The 12,977-nt window shown below is 44.7% G+C and overlaps 2 long non-coding RNA genes across 4 annotated transcripts; both read right to left on the minus strand.

Moving 5' to 3' along the window:
• Window positions 1-8,422: 8,422 nt before the first annotated feature.
• On the minus strand, window positions 8,423-10,378 carry LOC105419761 (uncharacterized). 2 transcript variants are annotated; one of them, XR_003889065.1, is made up of 3 exons: window positions 9,741-10,378; window positions 8,774-9,598; window positions 8,423-8,625 (listed from the first exon to the last, which is right to left on the minus strand). It is a non-coding gene; the product is annotated as an uncharacterized lncRNA (long non-coding RNA). The 2 variants fall into 2 exon arrangements; XR_003889066.1 differs by lacking the exon at window positions 8,423-8,625 and having other exon boundaries at window positions 8,734-9,598.
• An 801-nt stretch (window positions 10,379-11,179) lies between these two features.
• LOC115250503 (uncharacterized) lies at window positions 11,180-12,150 on the minus strand. Of its 2 annotated transcripts, none has more exons than XR_003889067.1 (3): window positions 12,096-12,150; window positions 11,502-11,640; window positions 11,180-11,216 (listed from the first exon to the last, which is right to left on the minus strand). It is a non-coding gene; the product is annotated as an uncharacterized lncRNA (long non-coding RNA). The 2 variants fall into 2 exon arrangements; XR_003889068.1 differs by having other exon boundaries at window positions 11,805-12,143.
• Window positions 12,151-12,977: the final 827 nt, after the last annotated feature.

The raw sequence follows: 12,977 nt of genomic DNA on the forward strand, positions 1-12,977 counted from the left end.
CTTCCAGAAACTGGCAGGAGGACTGGGAGTTGAGCTTTAATCCATCCTCAAGCCGAAAAGGCCCCACAAGCTCATCTTTGATGATACCAGCCCATATCAGTACCCCACCTCCACCTTGCTGGCGTCTGAGTCGGACTGGAGCTGTCTGCCCTTTACCGATCCAGCCACGGGCCCATCCATCTGGCCCATCAAGACTCACTCTCATTTCATCAGTCCATAAAACCCTAGAAAAATCAGTCTTGAGATATTTCTTGGCCCAGTCTTGACTTTTAAGCTTGTGTCTTGTTCAGTGGTGGTCGTTTTTTAGCCTTTCTTACCTTGGCCATGTCTCTGAGTATTGCTCACTTGTGCTTTTGGGCACTCCAGTGATGTTGCAGCTCTGAAATATGGCAAAACCGATGGCAAGTGGCATCTTGGCAGCTGCACGCTTGACTTTTCTCAGTTCATGGGCAGTTATTTTGCGCCTTGGTTTTCCCACACGCTCTTGCGACCCTGTTGACTATTTTGAGGAAACGCTTGATGGTGCAATGTTAATTTTATTATGAAACGAAAATGGCAAAAATGACATGAATGCATAAAATAAATAAAAGCAGATGCACATGGGGGCGTGAACACCTTCATCTTCGGCTGGATTCAAAGAGTGTTTGCATTTTTTTACATTTTTAAAAAGGGATGCAAATAATGGTTGAAACCGTCTGAAATATTAAAAAATATTGAATTACAATATTAATGAAGAAAAGCTCATTTTAGGATCCCACAATTATGTGTGTGAATTACTTTCAGCATAAAAAAAATCCCCAAAAAACTAAAAAGCCATTAGATACATAAAACATTTTTCCAGGACAACTTCTGCATTTATGAAGCCCCGTGATTTCAGGAAACAGTCTTCTTCAGACCAGTGGCCCAAAAGGAGCCTCTGGGTTTAGGATTAGGGGAAGGGAATGGTTTACTCTTGGTGGAACGGCCGAGGGGAGGGGTCCAGAGCCGGGCGGCAAGGCAGAGGTACCGATGAGGGGCGAGCGGCAGACGAGTCGAGGCCAGGCAGAGGAGTCGAAGCCGGGGAAGCAGATTATAGCTGGAGCCACGGAGGCAGAGTGCGTGGTCGGAGACAGGAAGCAGGCAGGTTTCCTGGGGAACAGGCGAGGCGGGCAGGATGAAGACAGGCAGGTCTGGGATGAGCTGCAGCGGAGCCGACAGGTGAGTGGAGTTGGCCTGATGAGGTGGGGTGGCTGACAGGTAGAGTGGAAAACTACTGAGGGCAGGAAGCAAGGAAAAGAGTTGGGGTTCACTTTTTCCAAAATTTTAGAATCCTGCTCCAGACCCCTTTCTTCTTCTTCTTTTTCTCCTTCTTTTCAATGTAGTTCTGATGAAAGGAGGAATTGGTTTTAGTTTTCACATCCACACATTTAAACTTCCAAAACCAGGAGTGACGGGACAAACAAATCTGCGGCTGCTTACCCAAAGCTGCTGGAAGTTCTCTTGGAAGCGCTCAGTTTCCTGCTTCCTCTCCTCCTCTTGCTGTTTGCGCAGGGTCTCTTGTTCGTGGAGTTTCTCCTCCAGCTCCGACTGGTGTTTTCTCCACCGCTGAGCTTCGGTCTGCCAGGACTCGATCAACGTGGTCAGCTGCTTCTTCAAGCAGTCGTCCCTCTCTTCCCTCATCCCTCTCTCAAGCTGCTGTCTCAGCCTCTCCTCTCTCTCACGCATCTCATGCTGGTCCTTCTCTTCTCTCCTCCAGGAGCTTCCTCTGGAATTCTTCCTGCACGCCAATGAGCCTCTGCCTCATCCACGCCTCCATCTGCTGTTCTTTTTCTGAGAATTGCACTTTCAGAGCCTCTTCTATCTTGGAGAGCTCTACGTGGTCTCCGTGCTCCGGACTCTGGTGGCTGTCATTGGTTCCACTAAGCAACTTCTCCTCCAGATCAGCGCACTTCTCTTTGGCTGACTGTGAGATCAGCCCTTGCCTGGTTCAGCTGGGGTCAGGGGTGTGCCATATGAGCCCTGTTCTTATCTGCGGCCTTTTGTGCTCCGGCTCAACTGCTCGTCCTTCTCAGCCAGCTGTTCTTTTAGCTGCCTGAACTTCATGCTGAAGCTCCGTCACTGACCTCAGCAGCTTTTTGTTCTCTTCCTGTATCTTCTCCATTGGGTCTTCCTGTTCTTACTTTTTTGTTTAGAAATGTAGATCACTGTTAGCAGCTTCTGTTATGTTTATTCTGTTATGTTGTTTCACTAACCAAGTAGATAGTTTAAGGTATATTAGGATTTATATGTTTAGGACTATAGTTTTAGTCTTTGTGTTGTGCCTTTAATGGTCCTTTTTGTCAGGCTTTGACAAGGGCTTTATGGTTTTGTCAGGCTTTAAAAGTTTTAAAAATTAAAAAAAAAGACCGTTCATCATCAGAGCAACATCAAAGACAGTGTTCTGTAGAACCCAGCAATGGAACAGCAGCACTACAGGGACTGCAGAATTTTTAGGGCAATATTGTATTTTGAGGATTAATTTTATTATTGAACAAACAGCCATGTTCTTAATGAACCACAAAAATAGCTCATTAATATTAAAGCTGAATATTTTTGGGAGTTGGAGTGAGAGGCTTTTTTAGTTTATAGCTATTGTAGGATGATATCTGTGTGCAGGTGACTATTACTTTGCGCATAATTATTAGGCAACTTAACAAAAAACGAATATATACCCATTTTCAATTATTTATTGTCACCAGGGAAACCATATAACAGCTCAACAATCACAAAGTATACATTTCTGACATTGCAAAAACAAAATCATTGACCAGTATAAGCCACCCTTTCTTGCAAACACACTCAAAAGCCTGCCATCCATGGATTCTGTCGGTGTTTTGATCTGTTCACGATCAACATTGCGTGCAGCAGCAACCACAGCCTCCCCAGACACTGTTTTCCCTCCTTGTAAATCTCACATTTGATGAGGGACCACAGGTTCTCTGTGGGGTTCAGATCAGGTGAACAAGGAGGCCATGTCATTAGTTTTTCTTCTTTTAGGCCCTTTCTTGCCAGCCAGGCTGTGGAGCACTTGGATGCGTGTGATGGAGCATTGTCCTGCATGAAAATCATGTTTTTCTTGAAGGATGCAGACTTCTTCCTGTACCACTGCTTAAAGAAGGTGTCTTCCAGAAACTGGCAGGAGGACTGGGAGTTGAGCTTTAATCCATCCTCAAGCCGAAAAGGCCCCACAAGCTCATCTTTGATGATACCAGCCCATATCAGTACCCCACCTCCACCTTGCTGGCGTCTGAGTCGGACTGGAGCTGTCTGCCCTTTACCGATCCAGCCACGGGCCCATCCATCTGGCCCATCAAGACTCACTCTCATTTCATCAGTCCATAAAACCCTAGAAAAATCAGTCTTGAGATATTTCTTGGCCCAGTCTTGACTTTTCAGCTTGTGTCTTGTTCAGTGGTGGTCGTTTTTTAGCCTTTCTTACCTTGGGCCAGGTCTCGGAGTATTGCTCACTTGTGCTTTTGGGCACTCCAGTGATGGTTGCAGCTCTGAAATATGGCAAAAACCGATGGCAAGGTGGCATCTTGGCAGCTGCAACGCTTGACTTTCTCAGTTCATGGCAGTTATTTTGCGCCTTGTTTTTTTCCAACACGCTTCTTGCGACCCTGTTGACTATTTGAAGGAAAACGCTTGATTGTTGTCAATGTATTTATTATAACAGAAAATGGCAAAAATGACAGAATGCATAAAATAAAATAAAAGCAGATGCACATGGGGGGCGTGAACACCTTCATCTTCTGCTGGATTTCAAAGAGGGTTTGCATTTTTAGCATTTTTAAAAAGGATGCAAAATAATTTGAAACAGTCTGAAATTATTAAAAATATTGAATTACAATATTAATGGGAAAAACTCATTTTAGGATCCCACAATTATGTTGTGAATTACTTCAGCATAAAAAAAATCCCCCCACAACTAAAAGCCTTAGAGTACTAGAACATTTTTTCCAGGACAAGACTTTCTGCATTGAATGAAGCGCCCGTGATTTCCAGGAAAGCAGTCTTCTTCAGACCCAAGTGGCCCAAAAGGAGCCTCTGGTTTAAGGAAGTAGGGGAAGGGAATGGGATTTACTCTTGGTGGAAACGGCCCGAGGGGAGGGGTCCAGAGCCGGGCGGCAAGGCAGTGTACCGATGAGGGGCGAGCGGCAGACGAGTCGAGCCAGGCAGAGGAGTCGAAGCCGGGGAAGCAGATTATAGCTGGAGCCACGGAGGCAGAGTGCGTGGTCGGAGACAGGAAGCAGGCAGGTTTCCTGGGAACAGGCGAGGCGGGCAGGATAAGACAGGCAGGTCTGGGATGAGCTGCAGCGGAGCCGACAGGTGAGTGGAGTTGCCTGAATGAGGGGGGAGTGGCTGACAGGTAGAGTGGAAAACTACTGAGGGCAGGAAGCAAGGAAAAGAGTTGGGGTTCACTTTTTCCAAAAATTTTAGAATCCTGCTCCAGACCCCCTTTCTCCTTCTTCTTCTTTTTTCTCCTTCTTTTCAATGTAGTTCTGATGAAAGGAGGAATTGGTTTTAGTTTTCACAATCCACACATTTAAACTTCCAAAAACCAGGAGTGACGGGACAAACAAATCTGCGGCTGCTTACCCAAAAGCTGCTGGAAGTTCTCTTGGAAGCGCTCAGTTTCCTGCTTCCCTCCTCTCCTCCTCTTGCTGTTTGCGCAGGGTCCTCTGTTCCGTGGAGTTTCTCCTCCAGCTCCGACTGGTGGTTTCTCCACCGCTGAGCTTCGGTCTGCCAGGACTCGATCAACGTTGGTCAACTGCTTCTTCAAGGCAGTCGTCCCTCTCTTCCCTCATCCCTCTCTCAAGCTGCTGTCTCAGCTTCTCCTCTCTCTCACGCATCTCATGCTGGTCCTTCTCTCTTCTCCTCCAAGAGCTTCCTCTGGAATTCTTCCTGCACGCCAATGAGCCTCTGCCTCATCCACGCCTCCATCTACTGCTGTTCTTTTTCTGAGAATTGCAGTTTCAGAGCCTCTTCTTTCTTGGAGAGCTCTACGGGGTCTCCGTGCTCCGGACTCTGGTGGCTGTCATTGGTTCCACTAAGCAACTTCTCCTCCCGATCAGCGCACTTCTTCTCTTGGCTGACTGTGAGGTCAGCCCTTGCCGGGTTCAGCTGGGTCAGGGGTCCATATGAGCCACTGTTCTTATCTGGCGCCTTTTGGTGCTCTGGCTCAACTGCTCGTCCTTCTCAGCCAGCTGTTCTTGTAGCGGCCTGACTTCATGCTGAAGCTCCGTCACTGACCTCAAGCAGCTTTTTGTTCTCTTCCTGTATCTTCTCCATTGGCCTTCCTGTTCTTACTTTTCTGTTTAAAATGTAGATCACTTTAGCAGCTTCTGTTATGTTATTCTGTTATGCTGTTTCACTAACACAAGTAGATAGTTTAAGTATATAAGGATTTATGTTAGGACTAGAGTTTAGTCTTTGGTGTTGTGCCTTTAATGTCCTTTTTGTCAGGCTTTGACAAGGCTTTATGGTTTTGTCAGGCTTTAAAAGTTTTTAACCGTTCATCATCAGAGCACATCAAAGACAGTGTTCTGTAGAACCAGCCAATGGGAACAGCAGCACTACAGGGACTGGCAGAATTTTTAGGCAAGTTGTAATTTTGAGGATTAATTTTATTATTGAACAACAGCCATGTTCTTAATGAACCCAAAAGACTCATTAATATCAAAGCTGGATATTTTTGGGAGTTGGAGTGGGGCTTTTTAGTTTTAGCTACTTTAGGAGGATATCTGTGTGCAGGTGACTATTACTTTGCGCATAATTATTAGGCAACTTAACAAAAAAACGAATATATACCCATTTCAATTATTTATTTTCACCAGGGAAACCAATATAACAGCTCAACAATCACAAATATACATTTCTGACATTCAAAAACAAATCAGTGACCAGTATAGCCACCTTTCTTTGCAAACACACTCAAAAGCCTGCCATCCATGGATTCTGTCGGTGTTTTGATCTGTTCACGATCAACATTGCGTGCAGCAGCAACCACAGCCTCCCAGACACTGTTTTCCCTCCTTCGTAAATCTCACATTTGATGAGGGACCACAGGTTCTCTGTGGGGTTCAGATCAGGTGAACAAGGAGGCCATGTCATTAGTTTTTCTTCTTTTAGGCCCTTTCTTGCCAGCCAGGCTGTGGAGCACTTGGATGCGTGTGATGGAGGCATTGTCCTGCATGAAAATCATGTTTTTCTTGAAGGATGCAGACTTCTTCCTGTACCACTGCTTAAAAGAGGTGTCTTCCAGAAACTGGCAGGAGGACTGGGAGTTGAGCTTTAATCCATCCTCAAGCCGAAAAGGCCCCACAAGCTCATCTTTGATGATACCAGCCCATATCAGTACCCCACCTCCACCTTGCTGGCGTCTGAGTCGGACTGGAGCTGTCTGCCCTTTACCGATCCAGCCACGGGCCCATCCCTCTGGCCCATCAAGACTCACTCTCATTTCATCAGTCCATAAAACCCTAGAAAAATCAGTCTTGAGATATTTCTTGGCCCAGTCTTGACTTTTAAGCTTGTGTCTTGTTCAGTGGTGGTCGTTTTTTAGCCTTTCTTACCTTGGCCATGTCTCTGAGTATTGCTCACTTGTGCTTTTGGGCACTCCAGTGATGTTGCAGCTCTGAAATATGGCAAAACCGATGGCAAGTGGCATCTTGGCAGCTGCACGCTTGACTTTTCTCAGTTCATGGGCAGTTATTTTGCGCCTTGGTTTTTCCACACGCTTCTTGCGACCCTGTTGACTATTTTGAAGGAAACGCTTGATTGTTTCAATGTATTTTAATTATAACAGAAAATGGCAAAAAATGACAGAATGCATAAAATAAATAAAAGCAGATGCACATGGGGGCGTGAACACCTTCATCTTCTGCTGGATTCAAAGAGTGTTTGCATTTTTTACATTTTTAAAAAGGATGCAAATAATTTGAACCGTCTGAAATTATTAAAAATATTGAATTACAATATTAATGGAAAAACTCATTTTAGGATCCCACAATTATGTTGTGAATTACTTCAGCATAAAAAAATCCCCAAAACTAAAAGCCATTAGATACATAGAACATTTTTTCCAGGACAACTTCTGCATTTATGAAGCCCCGTGATTTCAGGAAACAGTCTTCTTCAGACCAGTGGCCCAAAAGGAGCCTCTGGGTTTAGGATTAGGGGAAGGGAATGGATTTACTCTTGGTGGAACGGCCGGGGGGAGGGGTCCAGAGCCGGGCGGCAAGGCAGAGGTACCGATGAGGGGCGAGCGGCAGACGAGTCGAAGCCGGGGAAGCAGATTATAGCTGGAGCCACGGAGGCAGAGTGCGTGGTCGGAGACAGGAAGCAGGCAGGTTTCCTGGGGAACAGGCGAGGCGGGCAGGATGAAGACAGGCAGGTCTGGGATGAGCTGCAGCGGAGCCGACAGGTGAGTGGAGTTTGGCCTGATGAGGTGGGAGTGGCTGACAGGTAGAGTGGAAAAACTACTGAGGGCAGGAAGCAAGGAAAAGAGTTGGGGTTCACTTTTTCCAAAATTTTAGAATCCTGCTCCAGACCCCTTTCTTCTTCTTCTTTTTCTCCTTCTTTTCAAGTGTAGTTCTGATGAAAGGAGGAATTGGTTTTAGTTTTCACATCCACACATTTAAACTTCCAAAACCAGGAGTGACGGGACAAACAAATCTGCGGCTGCTTACCCAAAGCTGCTGGAAGTTTCTCTTGGAAGCGCTCAGTTTCCTGCTTCCTCTCCTCCTCTTGCTGTTTGCGCAGGGTCTCTTGTTCGTGGAGTTTCTCCTCCAGCTCCGACTGGTGTTTTCTCCACCGCTGAGCTTCGGTCTGCCAGGACTCGATCAACGTGGTCAGCTGCTTCTTCAAGCAGTCGTCCCTCTCTTCCCTCATCCCTCTCTCAAGCTGCTGTCTCAGCCTCTCCTCTCTCTCACACATCTCACGCTGGTCCTTCTCTCTCTCCTCTAAGAGCTTCCTCTGGAATTCTTCCTGCACACCAATGAGCTTCTGCCTCATCCACGCCTCCATCTGCTGTTCTTTTTCTGAGAATTGCAGTTTCAGAGCCTCTTCTTTCTTGGAGAGCTCTACGTGGTCTCCGTGCTCCGGACTCTGGTGGCTGTCATTGGTTCCACTGCGCAACTTCTCCTCCAGATCAGCGCACTTCTCTTGGCTGACTGTGAGATCAGCCCTTGCCTGGTTCAGCTGGGTCAGGGTGTCCATATGAGCCACTGTTCTTATCTGGCGCCTTTTGGTGCTCCGGCTCAACTGCTCGTCCTTCTCAGCCAGCTGTTCTTTTAGCTGCCTGACTTCATGCTGAAGCTCCGTCACTGACCTCAGCAGCTTTTTGTTCTCTTCCTGTATCTTCTCCATTGGTCTTCCTGTTCTTACTTTTTTGTTTAAAATGTAGATCACTTTAGCAGCTTCTCTTATGTTATTCTGTTATGCTGTTTCACTAACACAAGTAGATAGTTTAAGTATATTAGGATTTATGTTTAGGAGTAGAGCTTTAGTCTTTGATGTTGTGCCTTTTATGTCAGGCTTTGAACCAGGCGTGTCCAAACCCAGGCAGCAAGTAGCCCTGACCACTCCAGGTGTCCCAGAGGCTGCCTGAAAAGAAAAACGGGAGCTGAAACATGAATTTAATAATCAGGTGTTTTATTTAGCAGCCCCCTCTGGGATACCTTACGGAGCATATCAATAACAACAAGCCCTAAATGTTGTTCAGGAATTTTATTTATTGGCTTCCAGTACACACTCTGCAGATCCAACTAATCAGGACAGTAGCCTAAATGCAAATGCAGGGCTGACGTCAGGTGTAAAGAGTCTCTCAATGTCAAAGCCAGTTAGTCGCTTTTCAGAGTGGCAGAGAACTGGGGTCAGCAAAGAAGGGTGTTGCTGTAGTGCTGTCAGAAACTGAAGGGCTGAAAGGCCATCTTTGAATCTACAAAGTGAACACAAACACTTTCACTGCTGTGTAGTGCCAACGGCAACAACCAATTAAACTACCTAAATTGTATTATCTTAAGTTTATATATTTTATAAGTTTATAAGGTTATATTTGTTCGTTATATTGAGTATTTATACATTAGCATAAGGCAGAGAATGGAGAGACAGACATATAGGCCAGCAGTTGTAACACCATAGATATACATGCCATGAGACATTTCAAGCAAATTTCATTTTTTTGGGGGTGGGGTGGAACGACAAAAAACAAATGAAAATTTAACTTACCTGTCAATTACAGATGAGTTGAGGTCAATGACATACCTTCGGACGTAGTCTGCCACAATGTCCTTCTTTTCTTCAGTTAGAAAGTTAGCAGCCGCTAACCAATGGTACAGCTGATTCACGTTGTACGTACTTCAGAAAACGCCAAAGACCGACCACAGAAACCACAAATCGGCGTCAATCTGCTCAAATGTTTGCCACAAAACGGGCAAAAGGCCACTTGCATGTCGTCCATCCTGCGTCACGATGAAGTCCTTACCCGCTTTCGATTCAGGTCAGTTTGGCCATCAATGTACATCGCCAGCAATGGAACATGCCTGTTCTGCACACAATACTGTGATGGTTGCTCGTTCTGTTGGTAAAACAAAGTTGTTGTTGTTTTTTTTAAAGGCAATTTTCCACTGTGCTGTTTGATACAATATGATCATCTTAAAATAACACATAAATGTGGAAATCAATCTACCATCAAATGTTCCCCCCCCCCCCTCACTTACAGTTTGATATCTGGATCTTAGAGCCAAAATTGTCCTTCGGACGCGTCTGTTCCTCACCAGACGGCGGGATCGCAGCAAAAGAATATTAAAGATAATGAAAAGCAGTTCTGGAGCCATTTTGTGATGTAAAATTCCTGTATGTAAAATTCCTGTATTACTTATATAGATATTTGAGAATGTACCATCATGTCATGGCGCGAAAATGTCACCGGACACTAATTATTTGAGATAATAAGGAAGTGTTATGTTATTGTTATTGACATTAATATTTTAATCTATTATTATTATATAAAGATAATAATAGGGTAAAATATTGCACTTTCAAAGAAACGAGCGCTGAATGTGGTTGGGTATGTTTCGGATGGGTTAAAATAATTAAATGGACCTGGCCACTTTTCCCGGGGAACGGGGAACGGTTCGTTATTATTATGCGACAACATTACGTCATTTTACGTGCGCCGTAGTGTCCGAAAGCTAATTTTGAATTGAGTGCGCTACGTAGTTCACTCAATCCATGTCCCCCATGTAGTGAGTAGTGAATAGGGAACGAGTGTGTGGTTTCGGAAACAGCCACGGTCTCATCCAAAGATCTGTCCACATCCCAACTGAGCAGGAACACTATCACCCTCTCCACAATCGACTTGACCTGGAGAGGAAAAAACACTGATTTAGGAGGACCAACTGTTCCCACAAGTCCTATATTTACCAAAAAAGACTACATTCACATGTTCCTGTTGCCTTTCACCATAGTTTTGAGGCTCCAGTTGATCCAGTTTCTATCTTCCGTTGCAGTGTACTTTAACTCCAGGCTCCTCTATTGTACTTTATAACCCCTCCACATTGCAGGCCAGTTAATTTACTAAACAATAAGAAGCATAATTTGTTAATCACTGACGTAAAGACGCTCTGTTACCGATAACAAACCACGTCTGGATTCGACTGTGGTTCGTAATACATCATCCACTGGCCACCACTCGTCATGCAGGTATACAGCCAAGACTGAGTTGTAAAACACGACACTTTACTGCTTGTCTTTCACGTCTGATGGGGGATCACAAGTCTGGTTCCGGACCTTGTGTTGGGTCACCGGAGGGGTGAAGCGCCAACAGTGTGCAGTCAGCTCCACCATCTTCAAACAGCTGCAAGCGCGTTACAATTGTTTACTGTTATGGTTGTCTGAGGAAAAAAAGGACAGACTAGTTGGTTTTTTTAACCCCAACAATCAAGAGGAACATTCTTGTGACTGAGGATGCAAACTGGTCATAAAAAGCAGTAATAGGTGTTACCTTATTGGTCGTGGAAGATTGGAATTCTTTAGTTTTATGAGGTATTTGCTCCAGAGAAGAGAGGTACTGTTCAGATGCCAATGTGAGATCTGTGTCGCCCACAACTGGAAGGTCTAACGGCAGGGGTCGGCAACCCGCGGCTCGAGAGCCGCATGCGGCTCTTTAGCGCCGCCCTAGTGGCTCTCTGGAGCTTTAGCAAATATAGGGAAAAGATGTGTGAATATATTTTTTTGTTTAATATAATTTCTGTAGGAGGAAAAACATGACAAACATTCTTAAAGTTTTCCAATGCTGTAAAAATTTGTATAATAAATATTTAATTTCCACATCTCATTATAATGGAAGTTAAACTTAAAGCACCACCGTACAGCAGAGTGGTCACGTGGTGCGTCATTCGCTCCAGGATGCTCGTTATGTATTTGTAGCCTAATTATCATTTTGATAGTAGGCTAATAAAGCTAATATAGACACTTACAGCATGTGTTGCCTTCATTATAAGGCATTTCAGTTTTTGCGGCTCCAGACGGATTTGTTATTGTTTTCTTGGTCCAATATGGCTCTTTCAACAGTTTGCGTTGCCGGCCCCTGGTCTACGGGATATATGGTGATCTCGCCTGTGTACAGATCACTTTCTTACACCTGCACATGTAATCAACAACCTGAAAAAAATGATTTTAATAATCCCATGACAGGACTGGATGGAGAATCCCCACAGTGCATTAGAATTATGTCTCATATTTGGAAAGCTACTAATATTAGTTGGGTTAAAGTCACTTACGCAAAATGACGTAACCGTCACGTTAAATGCACTAGTAATAATAAATCCTCCGTGAGAACTGATTCAAATGTAATAAAAACAAAAGGATATACAGTATGACAAAGGTACTGCTGCTTTTTGAGACCATGATTTTGAAGATTATTCGGAACAAGATTTCGCTGAACCGAAACTTGACTACTTCCAAGCTCTGCTCAACGAGCAATGTTCACATTAGCAAGAAGGGTCGTTTTACAAAAGTACTGCCCGACTTAAAACAGAAGTCGTGCGTATGACATGCAGTCGTTGTCTTACTGTTCCGGTCCATAAATACTTGCGCAGACCCAGAACCTGCAGTGTGTAAATCGGGGGCCTGTAACGAAATGCCCAAGGTTGACATATGTCGTGGACTTCAGCGCCCCCTTGTGTCCATAGAGGGATATGACACCCCCAGCGTCAGTGTACTATGATCTGTTGATTCTCCTAATCTCTCCTAATCCACTGATGTGTACAATAACTGTTGGATGAACACAACATTACCTGTTAGGGTCTTAAAAAAAGGCACACTCGGACGGAACTCTCAAAATATCATCAAAGCCAAACGGGAGCTTTCTGACCTGTAGTACGTTTTCCGCAGTACTTAAGCCTTCCTAAAGCTACAGTAGACGTCTTATTAAATAAAGGAAAAGATGGGAATTTTGTTCTCAATCCACAATCTGCACAAGCATACAGCGTTAGTTATTATTCTTTATGCCAGAAATTTGTGTTTTATTGGGAAAGAGGGTTGATAAACAGTCAGTTTGCGCAGGGGAAATGGAGGTAATAATCCAGCAATACCAGGGTCACAGCAAGGGAACCAAGGGTCACAGCCTGAGCGCATGCGCAGTGAGGGGCGCTGAGCACACCACACTGGTCAGCGTTAATTGGGGAGCGCGTCAGAGCGGAGCCAGTTGTCTTCATCGCCTGAAGAGACGGCCCAGATGAAGTTCGGACGGTATTGTTTATCTCAGACAAATTTTAAGAAGTCATTTCCTGACTGTGTCATATTTATAGTTTGGTTTGTGGCTATTGCTTTATGTTGTTATGTTTGGTAGTTGGGTTTCTGTTTGTTAATTGGGTGGTTGCATTGCGATGGTTGTTCTGAGGATTATACCCTTATTTAGTGTCAGACGACATTATTGTGGTCGTATTCAAGCT

Source organism: Takifugu rubripes, chromosome 7 (genome assembly GCF_901000725.2).
Source record: "Takifugu rubripes chromosome 7, fTakRub1.2, whole genome shotgun sequence".
Taxonomy (NCBI): Eukaryota; Metazoa; Chordata; class Actinopteri; order Tetraodontiformes; family Tetraodontidae; genus Takifugu; species Takifugu rubripes.